Genomic DNA, 19,050 nt, shown 5'->3' on the forward strand with positions numbered 1-19,050 from the left:
TGTGTGCGCGTGTATATATATAGGGTGGGATTATTTTGGTGACGATTTTGGCCCTAACGTGGATTGTTACCAGATTGTTGGGTGACCAGGTGATGGAGATGATCTCATGGTTCTTGGAAATTTCATGGATGGTTTTTTTTAATGTTACAAAAAAAATTTGTATCACTGCCACGTCTTACCTACTTGCATGTTCATTCAAAATTATTAATGGTGATTTTTAGGTACGTACGAGACCTTGAGACTTTAATTCAAACCAGTGAATATTAATTTGACTCAAGTTAAATACGTAGATATTTTTTAAATAATTATTTTATTTAATGAATAATAGATCAAATATAGATATTATTAAACCCAATTAAAAAAATTAAATCTAATTCAAAATAAATATTTATATTATATAGATATATTTGTAAAATATTTAATTTTTTTAATACAATATAATATATACATATCATAATATTAACATAACACACACACACATATGTATATGTATATTATTTTTTATTGAATAATAAATAATAGTAAATAATGGATAAACATTAAATACTCGAAACCCTATTGATAATTTATAAACAATTTATAAACGTATAAATTTTTAACCCCATAAATAATGAATAAAATATAAGTATTAAGAAGAAATCTAACCCTTAGTACCCATTACCATACCTGATGAGAAAGTTTAAGGAATGATTTGTTCCAAAAACATTTTCTCATAAATATTCATATTAATGTGAATTAATTTGCCGGAAATTGAAAAGTAAAAAGGAGTTAATTTTGATATTAATTAGTTACTGTTTTGAGACACTGAAAATAAAGAAAACATGTTTTTTTTGTGTTTTTTATTTTGAAAATATAAAAATTTATTTTAAAATTGTTGAGATATTTATTTTATGCATGTTTTTTTCTCTTTAACTAAATATAATTCTATATTTTTTATATGTATTTATCTATCTTAAAACACTAATCTCGAGTTCGAAGAGGTAAAAAAATGTAAACATTATGTCTACGAAAGTAACTAATGAATCCAGTCTCTTCTTGGAATTGAGAATGTATATATATATGAGAAGTGTTATATAAAATTATTGTAAAAATTACTTTTTTATGAAATATCAGTAATTATTTGTATTAATGAAACTCACACGTTTTCATTTATCGGTTAACTCAGCAATTTATATGAAAATCTAGTATAATTTGTTTTTTTTTTTTTTTGTCTATTATCTCCCATCTATACACATGGATTGCTTTAAATAAGAAAATGTTCGGATGTTTTAATAATTTCATATTTATAAACTAATTAATAATTTGTAATTAATTAATAGACAATATCATTATGTGATTAATCATTCAAACTTAAAAGCTTAAATTATTAGGTGATATTATACCAAATATAATTTATATTATTTTTTAATATATTTCTTTAAATAAAAGTTTTTTTAACTTAAAATTTACACGGGTCTATACTATTTTGTGTTATTAATTAGATTTTAATTAGAAAATAAAATAAAAATAATGAGATTCGAACTCGTGACGGTTTAATCACCAAAACTATAATAATATTTTAAGGAATTATCAGAACCTAAAACATTAAATTGTTAGTTAAAATTCTAAGTATAATCTATTATCTTAACCTTGAAGAATTTAATAGCGAATTAATTAAAGTATGGATACAAACTGACCAGATCAATTCTCCAAATCAATGTACAAGGGCATGAGCTGGAGTCCATTGGTGGTTGCATGATAAATGTTTCACTGCTCTCTCATGGATGGTCTTGAAAGTGTCAATTAACCTTGATTTTTAAATTGACAATGCACCAAACTAATATTCTGAACTTGAAATTTGCAAGGCCACAAGGATGAAGAAGTAGCCTCCACCTACACTAGCCAGCCCCTTCCTCAATCCCGATGATGTTCATGTTCCTTGATAATTACATATTGCTAATCTCATGATCAAGGTTATGCTTGATTAACCTTTTGTGATAGAAAATATAGTAGACATAGAGAAGGCAGAAATGTATCTAGTTAAAACAACAAGAACATAAAAGAAATTTAATTTAAATAATTTTAGAAACAAGTCTCCCTTTGTCTCTGTCTTTCTATCATTGAAAAATAAACAAAGAGTATTTAAGGAATAGGAGCACCGTGCCTATAAAATGGTGTCGCCAAAGTCTTTGCCCCTCGATCATGAATCATTATGTCTGGACAAAACACATATGGGGCAAATTGGAGGATAGAAATCGAGGGAGCTGAATCTAATAATTGACTGTGAAGGTGGCTAGCTAGGGATGGTGAGGTAGAGAGCTGTGTTCATCGTGGCACTTTGAGGTCCATCATTTGTTCTTATTGTGAATCGCCACAATAATTTTGTGGAAATAAATTAATACTTCTATGAAAAGGTAAAGGAGAGTAGAAAAAATAGAAAACACTGAAAAGCTTGCTTTGGTTTTGATGATGCCCAGGATGAAAAATTATTAGCTGTAGAGCGGTTTGGTACTGTGCTGTGGCCTTTTTCTAAAAAAAAATTATTATTATTTTAGATTAATTTTATTATTATTTTAATATACTAATATTAAAAATAAATTTTTTTTTAAAAAAAGGGAAAGACAGATTTGTAAAGTAAATGCATGCATGAGTTGAGTTGTGACATCTTAATCATGCTAGATCCCAAAATCTACGATTTGATAGTTGAGTTTTTAGATATTTGTATGAAATATGATCATTGAATATCTGATTGTTGAGAATGTAATATTTATATTTAATTAAAAATAATTTTTTATTAATTTATTTGTTTTTATTGTGTTTGATTCGTTTTTAGATATTTACTAGGAATGCAATCTTACCAACATTATCTTCTTAATCGTAAAGTGCTTGATTTATAATAAGAAACTTGCTACTTTTTAAAAGCGTGTTTAACAGTGTGATAATGGTTACTTTTCAAATAGCTTTTCGTGCCGAAATACATGTCAATGATATTTTTTTTATTTTTTAAAAATTATTTTTGACATCAGCACATCAAAACAATTCAAAAAGTACAAACCACACTCAATTTTAGCAAAAAAAAAAAATTAATCAAATACAGGTTCAACCGCATAACCAAACAGGTTCTAAAATATAATCACTCAGTGTTCAAAACTAATTATATTGAAATGAATCCAATAATAAAATTAATTGTATAAAATTATAATCATTGAATAAAATAAACTATCTCCTAATAAATTTTTTGGATACTAAATTAAATTCATTGAAACACATATTAATTATTCAAATTTATATTCTGGTAAATATATCAAATTTAATTTTATGAGATTTCCAGGAATTTGAGATGTTTTGATTACCAGACACAAAAATACCTGGCATCTCAAATTATTTAAAAAAGAAATCTTTAACATTCTTGTACCAAGCACCATCGTAAAGTGTTGTATGGTATGCTTGATTTCTTGGAGTAAAGAGTTATAAGAAATTTGAGATTTAGAGTTTGCATGAAAGTGTGTAAAAAATATTTTTTTATTTAAAAATATATTAAAATAATATTATTTTTTTAGTTTTTATATCAGTATATCTAAATAATAAAAAACACTAAAAAAATTATTTTAATTTTTTTAAAAAAAATCAAACATTTTTAAAAATATAATACTACCACCCTTCCAAAACCTTTAATGAATCTCCGGAATTGGATTCACTGAGTGTGGTGAAGGTGAGAAATATAATACTCCTTACCCATCAGTAAATCTGGATCATCCACGTGCCCTATCTTCCCACCACTTGAATCGGGCCACGGAGGAGAAGATCGGGTATGTGGGGCATAAAATTTTGGAAGTGGATCGAGAGAGGACAAGCCATCATTTGCCCATGTTACTACAAAGATTTCAAACCAACTTGTAAATCTCTCGAATTTCAAGGATATCTTGACAAAAAGTAATCTCATGACCCCACTAGCTACTGACCTTTTACTGTTCATGAACAGATGAAACAAATAACAATTATTATTATTTAATCACCTCGATTCTTAATAAATTGCTAATCGAGATCTTATGCTGCCTGATTGTTTCAAATTTCTAATGGCCACATAAGGTTTAGTTGTTGAATATATTTTGTATTTATATCAATGAAGTAAATTTGAATCCTAATTGTTTTAGTTTTCTCACTTGTAACAAATGATTGCATCAAAACTTTTTAAAAAACTACTCCACCTCCAATCAATGGATTTGAGGGATTTTATTGGATAAAAATTATAGTAATTAAACCCGATTCGAATTATAAAATGATAGAGTCGATCTAGATTAATTATAATATTATTATTTTAATTTTTTAAAAATAAAATAATATTATTATAAAAAATAAAACAAGTTGTAATTTTTTTATTATTAATGCGAGTGTTTGAATCAACTTGTATGCACTTTGACTAATTATAGGAACCCTAAAGTTAACGATTATGTTAACTTTCAATGACCCTGAAATTTGTAAAACTCAAATCAGTGATCTCCAGAGAATAAATTTAGTATTGATTAGTTAAGTTACGCTAATGAAAATTAAAACAAGTTATATTTTGTTTGGCTGTATAATGGGATCAATTAAATTGACCTGGTCAACTTTTTTTTTTCATTTGAAATCCATTGGGAACAGAATCCACCGTCAAGGGAGACAAAGTTTAATAAATTTGATATATAAAATAATTAAGATCAAAAGACGCTATTCATGGAGCATTCTGAGTTCAAGATCAAATAAATAACTTGGTGGTGATTATTTAATGTAAAGAGTCCGACAAGACAAGTGATCTGATCAGAAGAACCTTATCCATAAGACTTTTTTTAAAAAAGGAAATGACTAATTGTTTGTTTGTTTCACCTGATTTTGCACAAGACACGACACCTTACTAATTTATAGTAAGTTGATCTTGAAAATGAAATCTCCAGGAAGGATCATTGGCCAATTATGAGGCCTTGCTATAACATTAATACCTTTATGATTATATATAAATGTCCATATCTTAATTCCCAAATGACCAGTGGTTGGCATAAAGGATATGTACTACAATGATAATTTGAGGTTATAAAATTATATAATTTGCATGTGTTTTAATGTTTAAGAACTAAAATGTATCTTTTATAAAATTCATGGCATGTCATCCATGTTTGATGTCTTTTTTATTTTGATCTCTCTTCTTTCAATCTTGTTTTTTTATAAAAAATCAAAATCAACTAGTTTTTAACTAGAGATAAATCACTAAAACAAATTAAAATAATAAATTAAAATAATATAAAATTTGGGACAGTCCATCAATAATAAGAATAATAATATATGAAATATTAATCAGTGGAACCTTTAAAAAAATCAAAGTTTTTTAGAGGAATACAAATGATTAGGTAGAGGACATGTGATGCATGTGCCGGAGCGTCCAGCAAAGAAAAGTCTTACACTATTATTTAGAGATTTTGAGCTCTGAAATGATCATGAATTAATCATGGAAGTTATGATATGAAATCAGCAGGTTCCTTGCTTTCTCTTGCATTCCCTCTCTCTTTCTTTGATTTTGCCGACCAAAATCTTCTTATTCTGTTTCTCTCAAGAAAAATAATATGACAAGACAACATGACCTTTCAACTCCCTAGAAATCGTTTGAATTTTCATGGATCCAATCATCCAAATATATATATATACACTAAGAATTGAAGGGGTGTTCCTCGAATCTTATGTTTCTGTTTTTACATAATTGTTTTAGTGTTTATAACTTGTTAATAATTTTAATACATTAAGGTTAAAAACAAAAAAAAATATTTTAATATATTTTAAAATAAAAAACTATTTTAAAAAGTAGTGTGAGTAATTAAAATCTTGTAAGTAATATTACGTGGGCAATGCCCAACAAACAAAATCTGCTAATTAATTTCTTACTTAGGTAATTAAGTAGCAGAATTTGTTGTCTTTATTTAACTCCAGCAATAACCACACAGATCGATTTCGTTCGAATAAAAAATGTTTGATTAGTCGGTCTAATGGTCTTCGATATTATTATTATTATTATTATTATTATTATTATTATTATTATTATTATTATTATGTAATTGGTTGCGTACATTATTGTAGAGGTCTAAACTTTAAGTGCAAAAATGTGCCGACATTACCACATTCATCGCCTCGTAGAACAGCTGTATATTATCCCCATGTCTATGACCTCCACGGGGTCTTTATCACTTCAACAAGAGCAATTATTTGCAAAAGAAAGCTACATGACATATAGGTTTGTCTTGTAGTGGATAAATTCACGATTCAATTTGCCCAGCTAAATCTAAATAAAACCTGACCAATTAACTTCAAGGATTGTTTTTAGTTTTTATCTAAAATGACGTGTTTCGGATTATTTTTACTTTTTTTTCAAATTTTATCTTTTTATTTTTTAAAAAAAAATTATTATTATTTTGAAATTGACCAGAATTCACCTGTCAACCTTATAGTTAACCCAACTAATCTAAATCTCAGGTCGAATCTATAACTAAACCTGGTCAGCTTAAAGAATGCTTGCTTGTTAAAATTTTTACCTAAAATAATGGTGTTTTGGGAATTTTTTTTACTTTTTTGTTTTATTAAAAATAAACAATATAGTTTTGAAATTGATCTAGAATGTTCTACCTACCCAGAATTAACCTAGTCATCGGGCCTTGGGTCGAGTCCATTATTATGCCCCAAAAAAAGAATGATTTAAACTTTTAATTTAATTCACTTTATAAAAGCAGTATTGCTTTTGTCGACCATTACGATCGTAGTTGTCAATGTATAGGTGGTATCTAGGGTAGTCAATAACAGGAATTCTGGAGTTGACCCAGGAAAAAAAAAAAAAAGTCCCATGATTGAGCAAGAAACTGGGATTATGCACGTGTAATATAATATATAGCTTGAGACATGGAAATTAACAAATAGATCAGCCAATATATGCCACCTTTTCTGCAAATGGTCTTTGTTACTTGCACCTGAAGTCATGCAGGAAACAAGGTTTGATTCCATCTAGCATGTAGGAAAGCCAGGTTGAAAGAAAAAAGAAATCATGGAAAAACATTTTGCTTCAAGATTGCGAAACTCGTGGAATTAATTCTTCGAAGTCTTACTTCAAGTAACATGTAGAGACCAATGTGGAGGAAAATAGGGCACAGCTTATTACAAATGGCCATGCAACGATCAATTTTATATGTTCGGTTGTTTCATGGTGAAGGTTTTTGGAATTATAAATCGAGCAAGAATAAAAGAGTATTGTCTAAGTGAGTAATGGAAGCAGCCAAGGGAACTTTCAGCATGTTCTAATAGGACCTTGTCCCCAAAATTATTTCAAGACTAATTACAAGGCATCTCTACAAATTACAATCATTTGCATGTGGCTTTGACGTTGAGGGATCCACTAGATATGGTGGTTTTCATTCATTCAAAGGATACCCATCTTACCATGTTAAAAAAAAAAAAAAACTTGATATAGTTTGGAGCTGGATTTTACAATACGCCATTGAACTTGATCAAAATTCTGAGCAATCCCCTGCACATAATCCTATGATGAAACGAAATCAAGAAGCAACCTGGAACTAGGCATAGCTATATGAAATGCATATCCCAGCCCAACTCCAACGCTTCTCGGTCCAACTAAAATGACAACCTTGGGCATATTTTACTTGCAACTTTCTAGCACAGTTATCAGATCTTGTTAAAAGGACTAGGTGATGGTTTTCTAGGTGAATTCATGGTTCCGCATGCCAAATCGAGTCTATCCTAGGCCATGGAGGCTATTAAAATGATATCATTTTAAATAAAAAAAATTAAAAAAAAATTAGGCAAGTTAACTTGTCTGGTTAGATCTCACTCAAGTTTGATCAGGTTATGAATTAATTTAGGTCAGATCAGGTCAACCTAAATTAATTCATGACCTGATCAAAATAGCTAGGCTTTCCAGAACTTTGCAAGTGTACGAGGAACACAGTAATCAAAGTCTCACCACCTTTGCTCCCTCTGCCTGCAATGTACATAATCCGAGAGAAACTTGACTGTTGATCAAAATAGCCCCTAGCAAGACAGAAGTAGTTTCAAGCTTCCAAGGAGACTATACGGCTGTTGCCAATCATACTACCCCCATCAAGATAGCTTTAGTTTCTAGCAAGGCAGATATTATATGACTGACATTGGCATTGTTTCTGCGCTGGGTTATTTGTCAGCGAGGACACATCAGAGAGGGCTTTCTTAGTGTTCTGCTCTGTGACCAGACGGCCATTGTTTCTGTGTAGGGTTGTTTACACCTTGCGTGAGCTATCGCATGGAGAAGGTTGTGGCTCTCTGGCTATTGGACTGATGATTTCAGTTCTGCTTTGTGTTAAACAAACCATCCAGTTTGATGAAGGTGAAGCAATGATATTTTCCCGGGATATATTTTGCACCTAGAAACCACGTAGTTCGAGAAAACAACGTAGGACGTGTGATAGAGAACCTCATCGACTTGCAATCATTCACAGAAATCACAATTGGGGATGTAAGGAGCCTGGTGGAAATTGTACTGACAAATTTCCAAGACCAGCCCGGTAAAGTTTAGTTCCTCGTAGATGGCTAAAATGCAGCTGTAACTCAGAAGTAATATTCTGATACAGAACGGGATGATTTATAATTATTTTACATACAAGCAGAGATCAGAGCACATCTTGCATGCTTTGGACCAGTGTTCTTCCCTGCAAAATGGTTAATTTCTCGTGATACAATCCTATGGAAATCAATAGATGCAAAATCATACTAACGAGGGAGTTGAGTCTCGTGCTAATGTAGTGGAGCCATGTTTTGAAACTGAATCGGCGTGATATTATGAAATACTGTAGGTGTGACATTTTGCAACTGTGCTGGCATTATATTATGTGATCGTGTCGACCCCAAGTCAGATATGCCCTGCCATTAGTATAAGATGACGTTAGAATAAGAACACAGAATGCATATCATTAATGATGACTCAACTAGATCGCTTCCGATGATAGCTTAAACTCTCTCATTGATGTTTCTGATTGTCTTCAATGTCCTTCACAGTACACATTGTGGTTGTCTTATCCTAGCTTTCTTTCTTAAGATGACAAGCAGCTGCTACCAAAAAACCTCGACTTGGAATTTCCTGAAAATTTCATCTGTGTACTCCAGTGACATTTGCTTCTCAAAAGGTAAAGGAGATTTTAAATGGGGCATTGAAAACCTGCCTTCGCATCCTTTTCATACCTATCTTCAACAATCATTTTGTATTGTTCTACAAACTCTCTCATTGATGTTTCTGCATGCACATATTTGTCATATGAAGAGGTCAAGCTTTCAGAGCGTGAGATTGTAGACAATCCAGCAAAAAAAACATCTCTCATAAAGGTAGGCACCCAATATTTGCGATCTTCGAATAACAATTGAACCCATTCAACCTCTCGAAGATGAAATTTGTCAAGCAACTTCCACCATCTCTTTTCAAATTGTTCTTCTGTCCATGATTTAATACATTTATTAAATTTTATCATAAAACTTAGCAGTACCAAACCCTGCAGACTTGGCATATTCTTTGTAAAATGAATAAGCATCTTCATGTGATTCAAATTCCATATCATCACGAGGTTCTGAAATTGTATTGCCTGTGATGACACTAGAATAAATTGAAGAAGATAATTATCTCTAGAACCATTACCTGTGTCTATCTAATCAAATTCTATGGGAGAAAATTGCTAAGCTGATAACAATTACTCGAAAGTCTACATAAAAAAGTAATCAAAAGAGGAAGTAATTTTCATCTAGCCATATTGGAGTATCGGGCCTTCGCCATTTCTCTGGGTGTGGAAGATGACAGGCCTCATCCAGATGAAGGCCTGCACCACTTTTTTGTCATACCCAGAAAAAGTGGCTTAGAACTTTAGATGCTGGCTTCTTTCTACGCCGTAGTCCCAGAAGGCCGCTGTTGCTCATGCCCAAAATCTTGAGGAAGGAATGGGTTCACCTCTTATGGGCTTAGGGACCATTCTCTTCCTTTCCTTGTTTTGTCTTGAGTTTTCAAGCAATGAAGGATGAATTGACAACACAAAAAAGTGGCTCCACATTATTGAGGAACAATCTCCCTTGGCCACAAATTTTTCTTGGTGGAGAAACATAAAACCAGGCATGCCATTCAAGATTTGTTTCCATGCCAAAGTTACATTGAACGACTTTTTTTATATAGTTTTTATAGGGTTTTCAAGTTTCTTTAAAATTTTATATTTTTTAAAAAATATTTTTTTTTTGATGATTGGAGAGACATGTCATAAAAGAATGACATGTAAAAGAAAACATGAATATACAAAGATCAAGTAGTTTAAAAGAAATGTTTTTAGTTATATTTCACTAAATATATTTGAATTGCTAACCAAGATTTAGATTTATTTATTTTCTTAAAAAACACAACTAAAACAAATCACACAACTTAATATATACGTGCAATTAAATTAATAATTAAAGATAAATTCAAATTGTTAAAATATATAATGTTAAAATATAGGGAATGCATGAGAAAAAAAAACTGATTAATGCACTATTTAATTAGTTGTTATACTATAATGAGAAATTAAATGGTTTCAAAGAATTATAAAATTTAAATTATAAATAACTCTTACTTCTAAATTTTTTAAAAAATATTAATTATTCTGTTTATATTAATTTATTGTTTTGTTCTGATCCGTAACTCGTCTAGTTAATTTGCACCCAAAAAAAAAAGGGTTTTTAAGCAGCACCCACACCCGTCTTAATCTAACAACGTGAGCATCTACCGATACCAGTTGCCCAGTGTCTCGTTTTATATCCATTGCAAAAAGAATTTTGATTCTCTTTTTCCATTCTTTAATCTCAGGAAAATGGGCGTGATAGTTCGATCAAGCATGGGGTTGTCTTGTAGTGCAGACACATGCTTTACAGCTTCAAGAGCGTGAAACATACAGGACAGAGATGTTTATACTTCTCCTCCTTCGTCTTTCTCTGTCACCTAGCAATCAACATTGGTCATCTTTTGGTCGAAGTACAAAGCTAAGATCATAATCTTTCAGGATCATGATGGAGATATTGATAAGGGATAAGAAGGAGACGATAACATAGTTACTAACCTCCCACGACCTTTGCTTGTGTGGCTCGCTAACCTGGAATCCAAGTTGAGCGCGTGAGTTTGCTTTTCAAATCGTTCCGGATGTTTCTCCATTAAACCTATGGTTGTGTCACCTCTAAAGATATCCAAAACAACTTCATTTTATGATTGATTTAGATCATTCTTGATCATAACTTGGCGGTTGAACCAACAACACTATAAACTGGGTGGATAATACATGATCGGGGTGACAGCTATGAAAGAAATTGTAGAAAATGAATAATCTGGACCGTGAATATCTGTAAGACCTGTTGTCAGCATTAGATTAGCTTCGGAGCAGGTGGTCCAAGTTTGCAATCCATAGAGTGATCATGCTGTCATTGGGCTGCGTTGACTAATTAGCTGAACCAACTTAACTAGAGTTGTCTTTTCAGTAGTTAAGGGATGAAGTTCTCATTCAAAGCTCTGCAGATGTAAGGTGAGGATTCAAGGATTAGAGGAAGGGTGCCTCTTATCATCATCATCATCATCATCATCATCATCATCATCATATTTTGATAACACTTGCAAATATGCTAGAGTTGAAAGGGTATCGGTTGGATATTTTTTTTATAATATTTTTCATATATAATCTTGATATAAAAACGTTAAAACCATCTAAAGCACATATATCAATTTGATGTGTTCGTTTTAAATACATTTTAAAAAATAATCTCAAACATATATATTATATAGTTTGTGGTCTATTAGACATTGTGATAAACAACTAAGAATTATTGTAGTATATTGTTATAGCAAGTGGGTTATTGGGTTATTTTTGTTCTTATGACTTGTGATTAGAATCTTCCTCTCCAACAATTTTTTGTTTTTGGATTCGAGAAAATTTTATTCCTGAAAAAATATACTTTGTGAGATCAAGTAAGCAAGTAAAATCTCAAACTGTTCTAGACTTTTATAAGAAATACATATCTTGAATCGAACTCGAGACTTGTTATACAGATTTCAAATTTTTTATCATCATGTTGTATCTCTTGAAGAGAAACCTCTCTGACAAATCAAATGAAGAATTGTCAAAGATGAAATTTGTATATTCTACAAATTAGTCTTGGGGTGTGCAACTTGGGAAAGAAAGTAGAAGCATAGATAGCAATTCACGACTTCACAACTCTCTAGATTCTCAATTAAATAGTCAAGTTTACACATGTATTTAATTGTATTTAAAGACACGTGTTTATTTTTAAAAATTATTAAAATAATATTTTTTTATATTTCTGATGTACTAATAATAAAATTAAAAAAATTAATTTGATATATTTTCAAATAAAAAATACTTTTAAAAAATATCATACATCACAATACAAAACATTTAGGAAGTGTTTAAGACAATGGTAAAGATTGTTTTTTAGAGTATTTTTTGTTTTGAAATGGATCAAAATAATTTTTATTTTATATTTGAAATTTTTTTTAATTATCAAAATAATTTATAAATATATAAAAATAATAATTTAAAATAAAAAAATTCAAAATTTTATGAGACTGTAGTTGCACCGCTTCCCAGAACATTCACTTGGAATTTACAGGGAGAAAAGCGCTTCCCACGCGTCAGAATGGAACATTGAGATCTGATTCCACAACCAGAAAATATTCACAATTTGTGGGATTTCAAAATCTTAGGAGAGAATCTATGCTTCTATTGCCCCCCAGAAGTTGCTATGAGAGAGCAAGTGCCCACATGTCCCATGGCTAGTGGCTAACTGGCTACCATGTTTTGCCTTCCCTATCACTCAGACATCCCACCGAGCAATATTTGTGGGAATCTTTGCCCTAAATTCCACTGCCCAAATTCGATTCCTCTCGTACTATTCTGGGTACAACCCATCCATTTCTTCCCATATTCAAATCACTTCTTCCTTTTGAGTTTTGCTTTTACATGCCCTCTTGGTCCAGCCCTCCTTTTTGTTTATTCCACACAATCGTGTGGATACCTAGGATTTTCGAGGATGCATGTAACTGTGTTTTAAACTTTTCGGGATCCTTTGTAGTTGTGTTTCAAATAATATTTTTAAAATATTTTATTGGATTGTTTTGATATGCTGATATTAAAAATAACTTTTAAAAAAATATTATTTTGATATATTAATTTTCAAAGCAAAAAAATCATATTCAAATACTCAAACACCTCAATTCATCCCATTAGGTTGTTTAACCTACTGTCTTGTTCTTCTGTAAATCATAATGGGAAACCGAGTGATAGTTTCAAGAAGATTATCACGTCACCCCAAACATTGTCCTTAGAATAATGTGTGTCTCAGGTGAAAAGAGATGGGAAAAATGAGATGCTCTCACTTTAATTAATTGATTTGCATGGATGAATACACACACACACACACACACCAGTAGTAGGAGATGATTCTCATTTCTAATAGAGGTGGGGAACCTAACCCCATAAGAATACAGATTGCAACTTCACTCCTCCAACACACAAATTTGTAGATCTCCTTCAACTTTTTTTTTATTGAAATAATATATTGAAAAAAAAATCAATATATTAGCTTTTATATATATAAATATATAGGATGTGTTCAGTCATAGAAGATAATCATCTGATCACCATAAACATTATATTTAGAATAAAGTTTGTTTAAGGTGAAAAGAGATGGGAAAATGAGATACTCTCACTTTGTTTGAATATGCGATATGGGGCACCTAACCCCAAAGGAATTAAAGACTGCAATCCCTCTCCTTCAACACACATGACCCACACAAAATGAAAATCCTCTTCCTCACTTTTCTTGAAATAAGAAATTAAAAGAAAATAAATATATTAGCTTTTATAATTTCATTTATTACTTGTCTCTTTTTTCTTTGGTAAAAATTAATATGATATATTATTTCTTTCTCTTGTCGTTAAAATCATGAAAAAAATATTAAAAATTAATATAAAACAATCATGAATATAAAATAAAACAGTCATAAGAATGAATTTAATCATTTTTATTCTAATTAATAAAATTAACTATAAGATGATGTGAGTAATTTGTATAAATTTCAAGTTTAAAAGGTTTTTATTTAAAAGAATATACTTGAGAGTAATGTAAAATTATTATTAAAATTTTATGTTATAGTATAAGTTTTTAAATGGAAAATATTATTATTTGAGAGGAAAAGTTTGCAAGTGATGGTAATTTCTGAATTTTTATGTATGTTTCATGTCACAGTCAGGAAAAGGGAGAGATAGGGAGAGTAACATGGAAACAACTCTGTTTCATATATATTTCTTTGGCACGATGGACCAAGAATATTTAGGTACACTTTGTCCTTAAATAAATTGATTATTTTAAGTAATTTTGAGTTTTACCATCATGACTTCACCGACCGACTAGAGTCAATCGTTGTTTTTATTTAACATTAACTAATCTCAGGGAGGATCCCGTTCACATTACTTCTGTGCATGTTTCCTCAATTTTTTCAACAAAAATAGTTGTCGCCAAGTGCCGAAAGTTCTTGCCTTTTTCACATAAACAATGGATCCATCTATTCTCCTCAAGTCAAGTCAAGGACTCGACGATTCTTGTTATTATTGTTTATTTTTATATTTTAAAAGTATTTTAAAAAAATTTAAAATTTTTTATTTTTTTTATTTCAAATTAATATTTTTTTAGTATTTTCAGATTATTTTGTTGTGCTAATATTAAAAATAATTTTTAAAAAATAAAAAAATATTATTTTTATATATTTTTAAATAAAAAGTATTTTTAAAAATAATAATAATCACATGTGCAAACAGGACGATACAGTAGTAGGTGAAAGCGGGCCAGAGAACATTGAAATCAAGATTTTGTGGTTTGGGAGTGGGGGCAAGGTTTGTACTTTGACTAGGGATATATAATATGTTTAGATCTAGCTAGACAAGCAAGAAAGCAGGCACGTATGCTAATTGATTATTCTTCATCTAATCATCTGAAATCTTCAGATTTAATTTTCTATTTAATAGGTTAAAACACCATTAACAAATTAAAATTTGATCATTCGTCTCAAGGAATCTCTAATTATAAACTATTCAATAAAAGGTTGTGAAACTTTGGTCATAAAAAATTCATCCAAATCATATATCATAAAAAAAAGTCCCAACTGCAATACCATCTGTGAGACATGAAAATCTTGAAATTTAATTAGCCAAATCTTGACTTGCAACTTTAATTACATGTACCTAACATCTTTTTTAAAAAAAAACACCAAATAATTCATGAAGCAAGTCCAAAAATGATAAATTTTTACAATAAAAATGGACGATCGAATAGAACGTTGACAAAATACTCTAGCTCAATAATAATTAATAACCACAAAGCTCTCCAAAAATGATGGAGGGTGGTCCAATGCTATTGCACCATAACACGTAAGAAGGAGACATCGTTCCCATCAAATTTCGATGGAGGGCGGTCCAATCCCAAGATATGGCCTGACACGTATAAAAAAATTACCATAATATACATATCTTTGCATCAAAGGGCAAGCTTTTCTTTTATTATATATCTCTAGTAGCTACTAAGAATAAAAAATATTAAAAAAAATACTTTGAAAGCGTAGTGCTCCCACTCCACTCAAAATGAGGAGTGATTTTTTTTCTTCGGATTATAACAGTTTTTCTTGCTTGTAGAGCTTTATATTTGCATGAAATAAATTGTTTTATATTTGAATTGGAAATAGTCATATATGAGATGACATTTTTTATTATAAGAGAAAACCATCGGTGATGATTGAAGGGAAAAAAAAAAAAAAAAAAGCAAGGGCTAGAAGAAGATGCAATGACATTGAGATCCTAATTGGTCAAGAACTGCATAGAATTCTTGTAACTTTTTGGGAGAATTAATGTATTGTAGTTTGGATTTGGAGTTGATTTCCTCAATGGTATTCTTATTTATGTTCACGAGGAACCGGACCCAAAATCAAGGTGCATTATTCTTGGAGGCCGTCGTTCTCCCCCCGGAAAATTGAAAGGCTAACCTTTACTTGATTAATAAAACATTAACGGCAATCAAGCCAAGGTTGGTAAAGGCAACGATATACTGAACATTACACTTACAAGACTTGGTTATTAAATTTGAATTGGCTTCACAAATTGAGTTGGGATTTAATTTCATCTGGGTTTTATAGAAATAAAAAAGAGTTAATTTGATGTAATTTAATTAAAAATCTATATTGACTCATAATCTAATTGACCCGGGTTTAATTAAATATTTATTTATTTTAAAAAAATAAAACAATATTATTTCAATTAAGTTTTCTTAAAAATAAATTTACTCAAGTTAATTTACTACTTGTGATCCGAATATTTTCCACACTCAAGTTTAATAACTAATGGTTCAAGAAGGATGCTTTTGTCTTTGCAATAACAACTAATGACTCACTCATAAAATAAAATAAAATAAAAAACCATAAATTAATGAGAGTATAACGAATAAAAAAACAGAGAGTATGGTCCCAACTTTCATTTTCTATAAAAGAAGCTATTATTGAACCTTTTAACGCATACTTTATTCTCCCCCCCCAAAAAAAAATGTCAGAAGATGTCACTCTCCTATTTGACAAAATCTAATTATATATAGCTAATGCATGGAGATATCGTTTTTCTAGATCTCCCATGGAGTTGGAGGGACTTTTCTATTTTTCTTTAGGTTGAAAAATGATTTGCTAATACTTAATTACCACTTGTTTTATTTAGATTGCTCGGGTCAGGAGCGGACTAGAATTTATGAATTAAAATCTTATTTTTTATTATGATATCATTTTTTTTTTAAGATATTTTTTACTTGAAAATATATTAAAATAATATTTTTTTATTTTTAAAAAATTTATTTTTATATCATAACGTCAAAATAATATAAAAATATTAAAATTTTAATTTAAAACAAATAATTTTTTTTAAAAAATGTGTTTTTGAAATGAAAAACTAATATGCTATAAGAATAGATTAGGAGTGCCATGACAAGATATATTAAATCAAAGGATCGGATATTTTGTTAGGTTCGGGGAAGCCATTACACTGTACCTTAAATTGTAGGTTGGCCCATGTGTTGGGATAAAATGCAATTGTGAATCTATTATATAAAGTCAAATTATATAAAAACTCGATTTATTTGGCTTTCTAAAACTATGACAACTAGTTTTTACATGTCTAAAAACCAAAAAAAAAAACAAATTAGTTTTTTTAAAAAAATACAAATGTGAATTTTCAACTAAGCCTAATAATTTTTTTTTTACCATGTCAATCTAACAAAGTTTAATTAATTTATTTTTATTTTATGACTACGAGTCTTTTTTATTTTTCATTTCTAGCAATTAATTACTAGAAAAAAAAATACTGGAACATAAAAAATATATGTCTCCATTTATTTTTTATTTTAAAAATATATAAACTAGCTTTAAAATAAAATTTTTTTATATGTTTCTTAAATCAAATATATTTTTCTTTTTTTTATCCTCGGATACTTACAATTCAATACATTTATCTTAAAATTTAAATAATAATTATTAAAAAGAGAAAATATTTCTCTAATTATTATCTGGATCTTCTAAAATAAGCAGATATCCTAATTAAATCACCTTAAAAATTGTGTTAATTAATAATTTAGTTGAGCTATGATTTATTCATTTGGAAATGTTCAAAACTCAACAAACGACTAACGCCTTCACGAGTGTTGAAATTATCAAACCGCACTTGCCATGACACGCAATCTCAGACTCTAAAGTCGTATCCTCTTAGAGATTTTAGCTGGATTTAATTTTTATTATTAAAAACAAGAAGAACCCTGGAAAGTGGTGGATCAAAATTCTTTGCATCAATAATTTCGTTTACTCGAAAGCCTAATTATTAAACTTCGCTTGGAGTTTAACTTAAAAAAGTTCCGTATTAGGTCATATAAATTAACCCGAGTTAATTTAAAAAAATTAAAAAAAAAATTAAAATTTTATATTTTATATAAAAAAAGTTAAGAATAATTTATATAGATGTATGCTATATATTTTATAAGTAATGATGTTTAAAAAATTATTTCAAAAGATTTTTTTACCTCACATTAAAAATATATTATCTTATCATTTTAAATTAAAGTATTCAAACAAAAAAAATATTTTTCTACATTGAAAAAATACAAGTTTCTTCTGATAAACATAAAATATATATATTAATGGGTTTTTAATTCTACATTAAAAAAATAAAAAAAAATTTCTAATATTTATATAGTGAATTTTGATATGAACGAGTAATTAACAAGAAAAAAATAGAAAGTATTCACGCATAAAGTTAGACCAAGTAAAAAGAGAAGCTCTTATTGTCCTGCCCATGTTTTTGGACCTTTTGTATTCATTAATAATTTGTTTTTGTCACTTCATTAACTAAAACCATTATTTTTTATTGTTGTCCTCCTTAAACTAAAACGGCTTACTTATTTGGTAGTATTCCACGTATATAAAGAAATATGTGTGCGTGTAGATTTGTTTTTTTAGTTTGTTAAAAAAAAAATACAGACATGTAAAAAAAGAGGGGAAAAAAGAGTATTGTTGCCTCCCAAAAAATATGTAAATATAAAAAAAATTAAAAAATAATTTGTTATCAAGTTTTATCAGGTTACTCGGATTTCAAATTGACCCAATACATGTAGTAGTTTTCGCAAGGATAATTGTAGGCCAAGTTTTACCTAATTCAAACCCTATTAGGGTTACAAGTCAATCCATCAAGCTGAACTGAGTTTAATAATTATGTTCAAAACAAGAAAAAAGAAAAAATATAAAAGAAAAGAAAGATGGGAAGAGGAAGAAGAGGAGGAGGAGGAGGAAACGTTGAGAAGTGGGGACGTGTACAATAATTTGACACTTGATTTCAAATCTCCATCGTGTCTTTTTCTTTTTTTCTCTCATTAAATAATGGCTTCATAAGTCACGCATGTACTAATTTCTCATCATTAATG

This window comes from Populus nigra, chromosome 1 (genome assembly GCF_951802175.1).
Source record: "Populus nigra chromosome 1, ddPopNigr1.1, whole genome shotgun sequence".
In the NCBI taxonomy this organism is placed as follows: domain Eukaryota; kingdom Viridiplantae; phylum Streptophyta; class Magnoliopsida; order Malpighiales; family Salicaceae; genus Populus; species Populus nigra.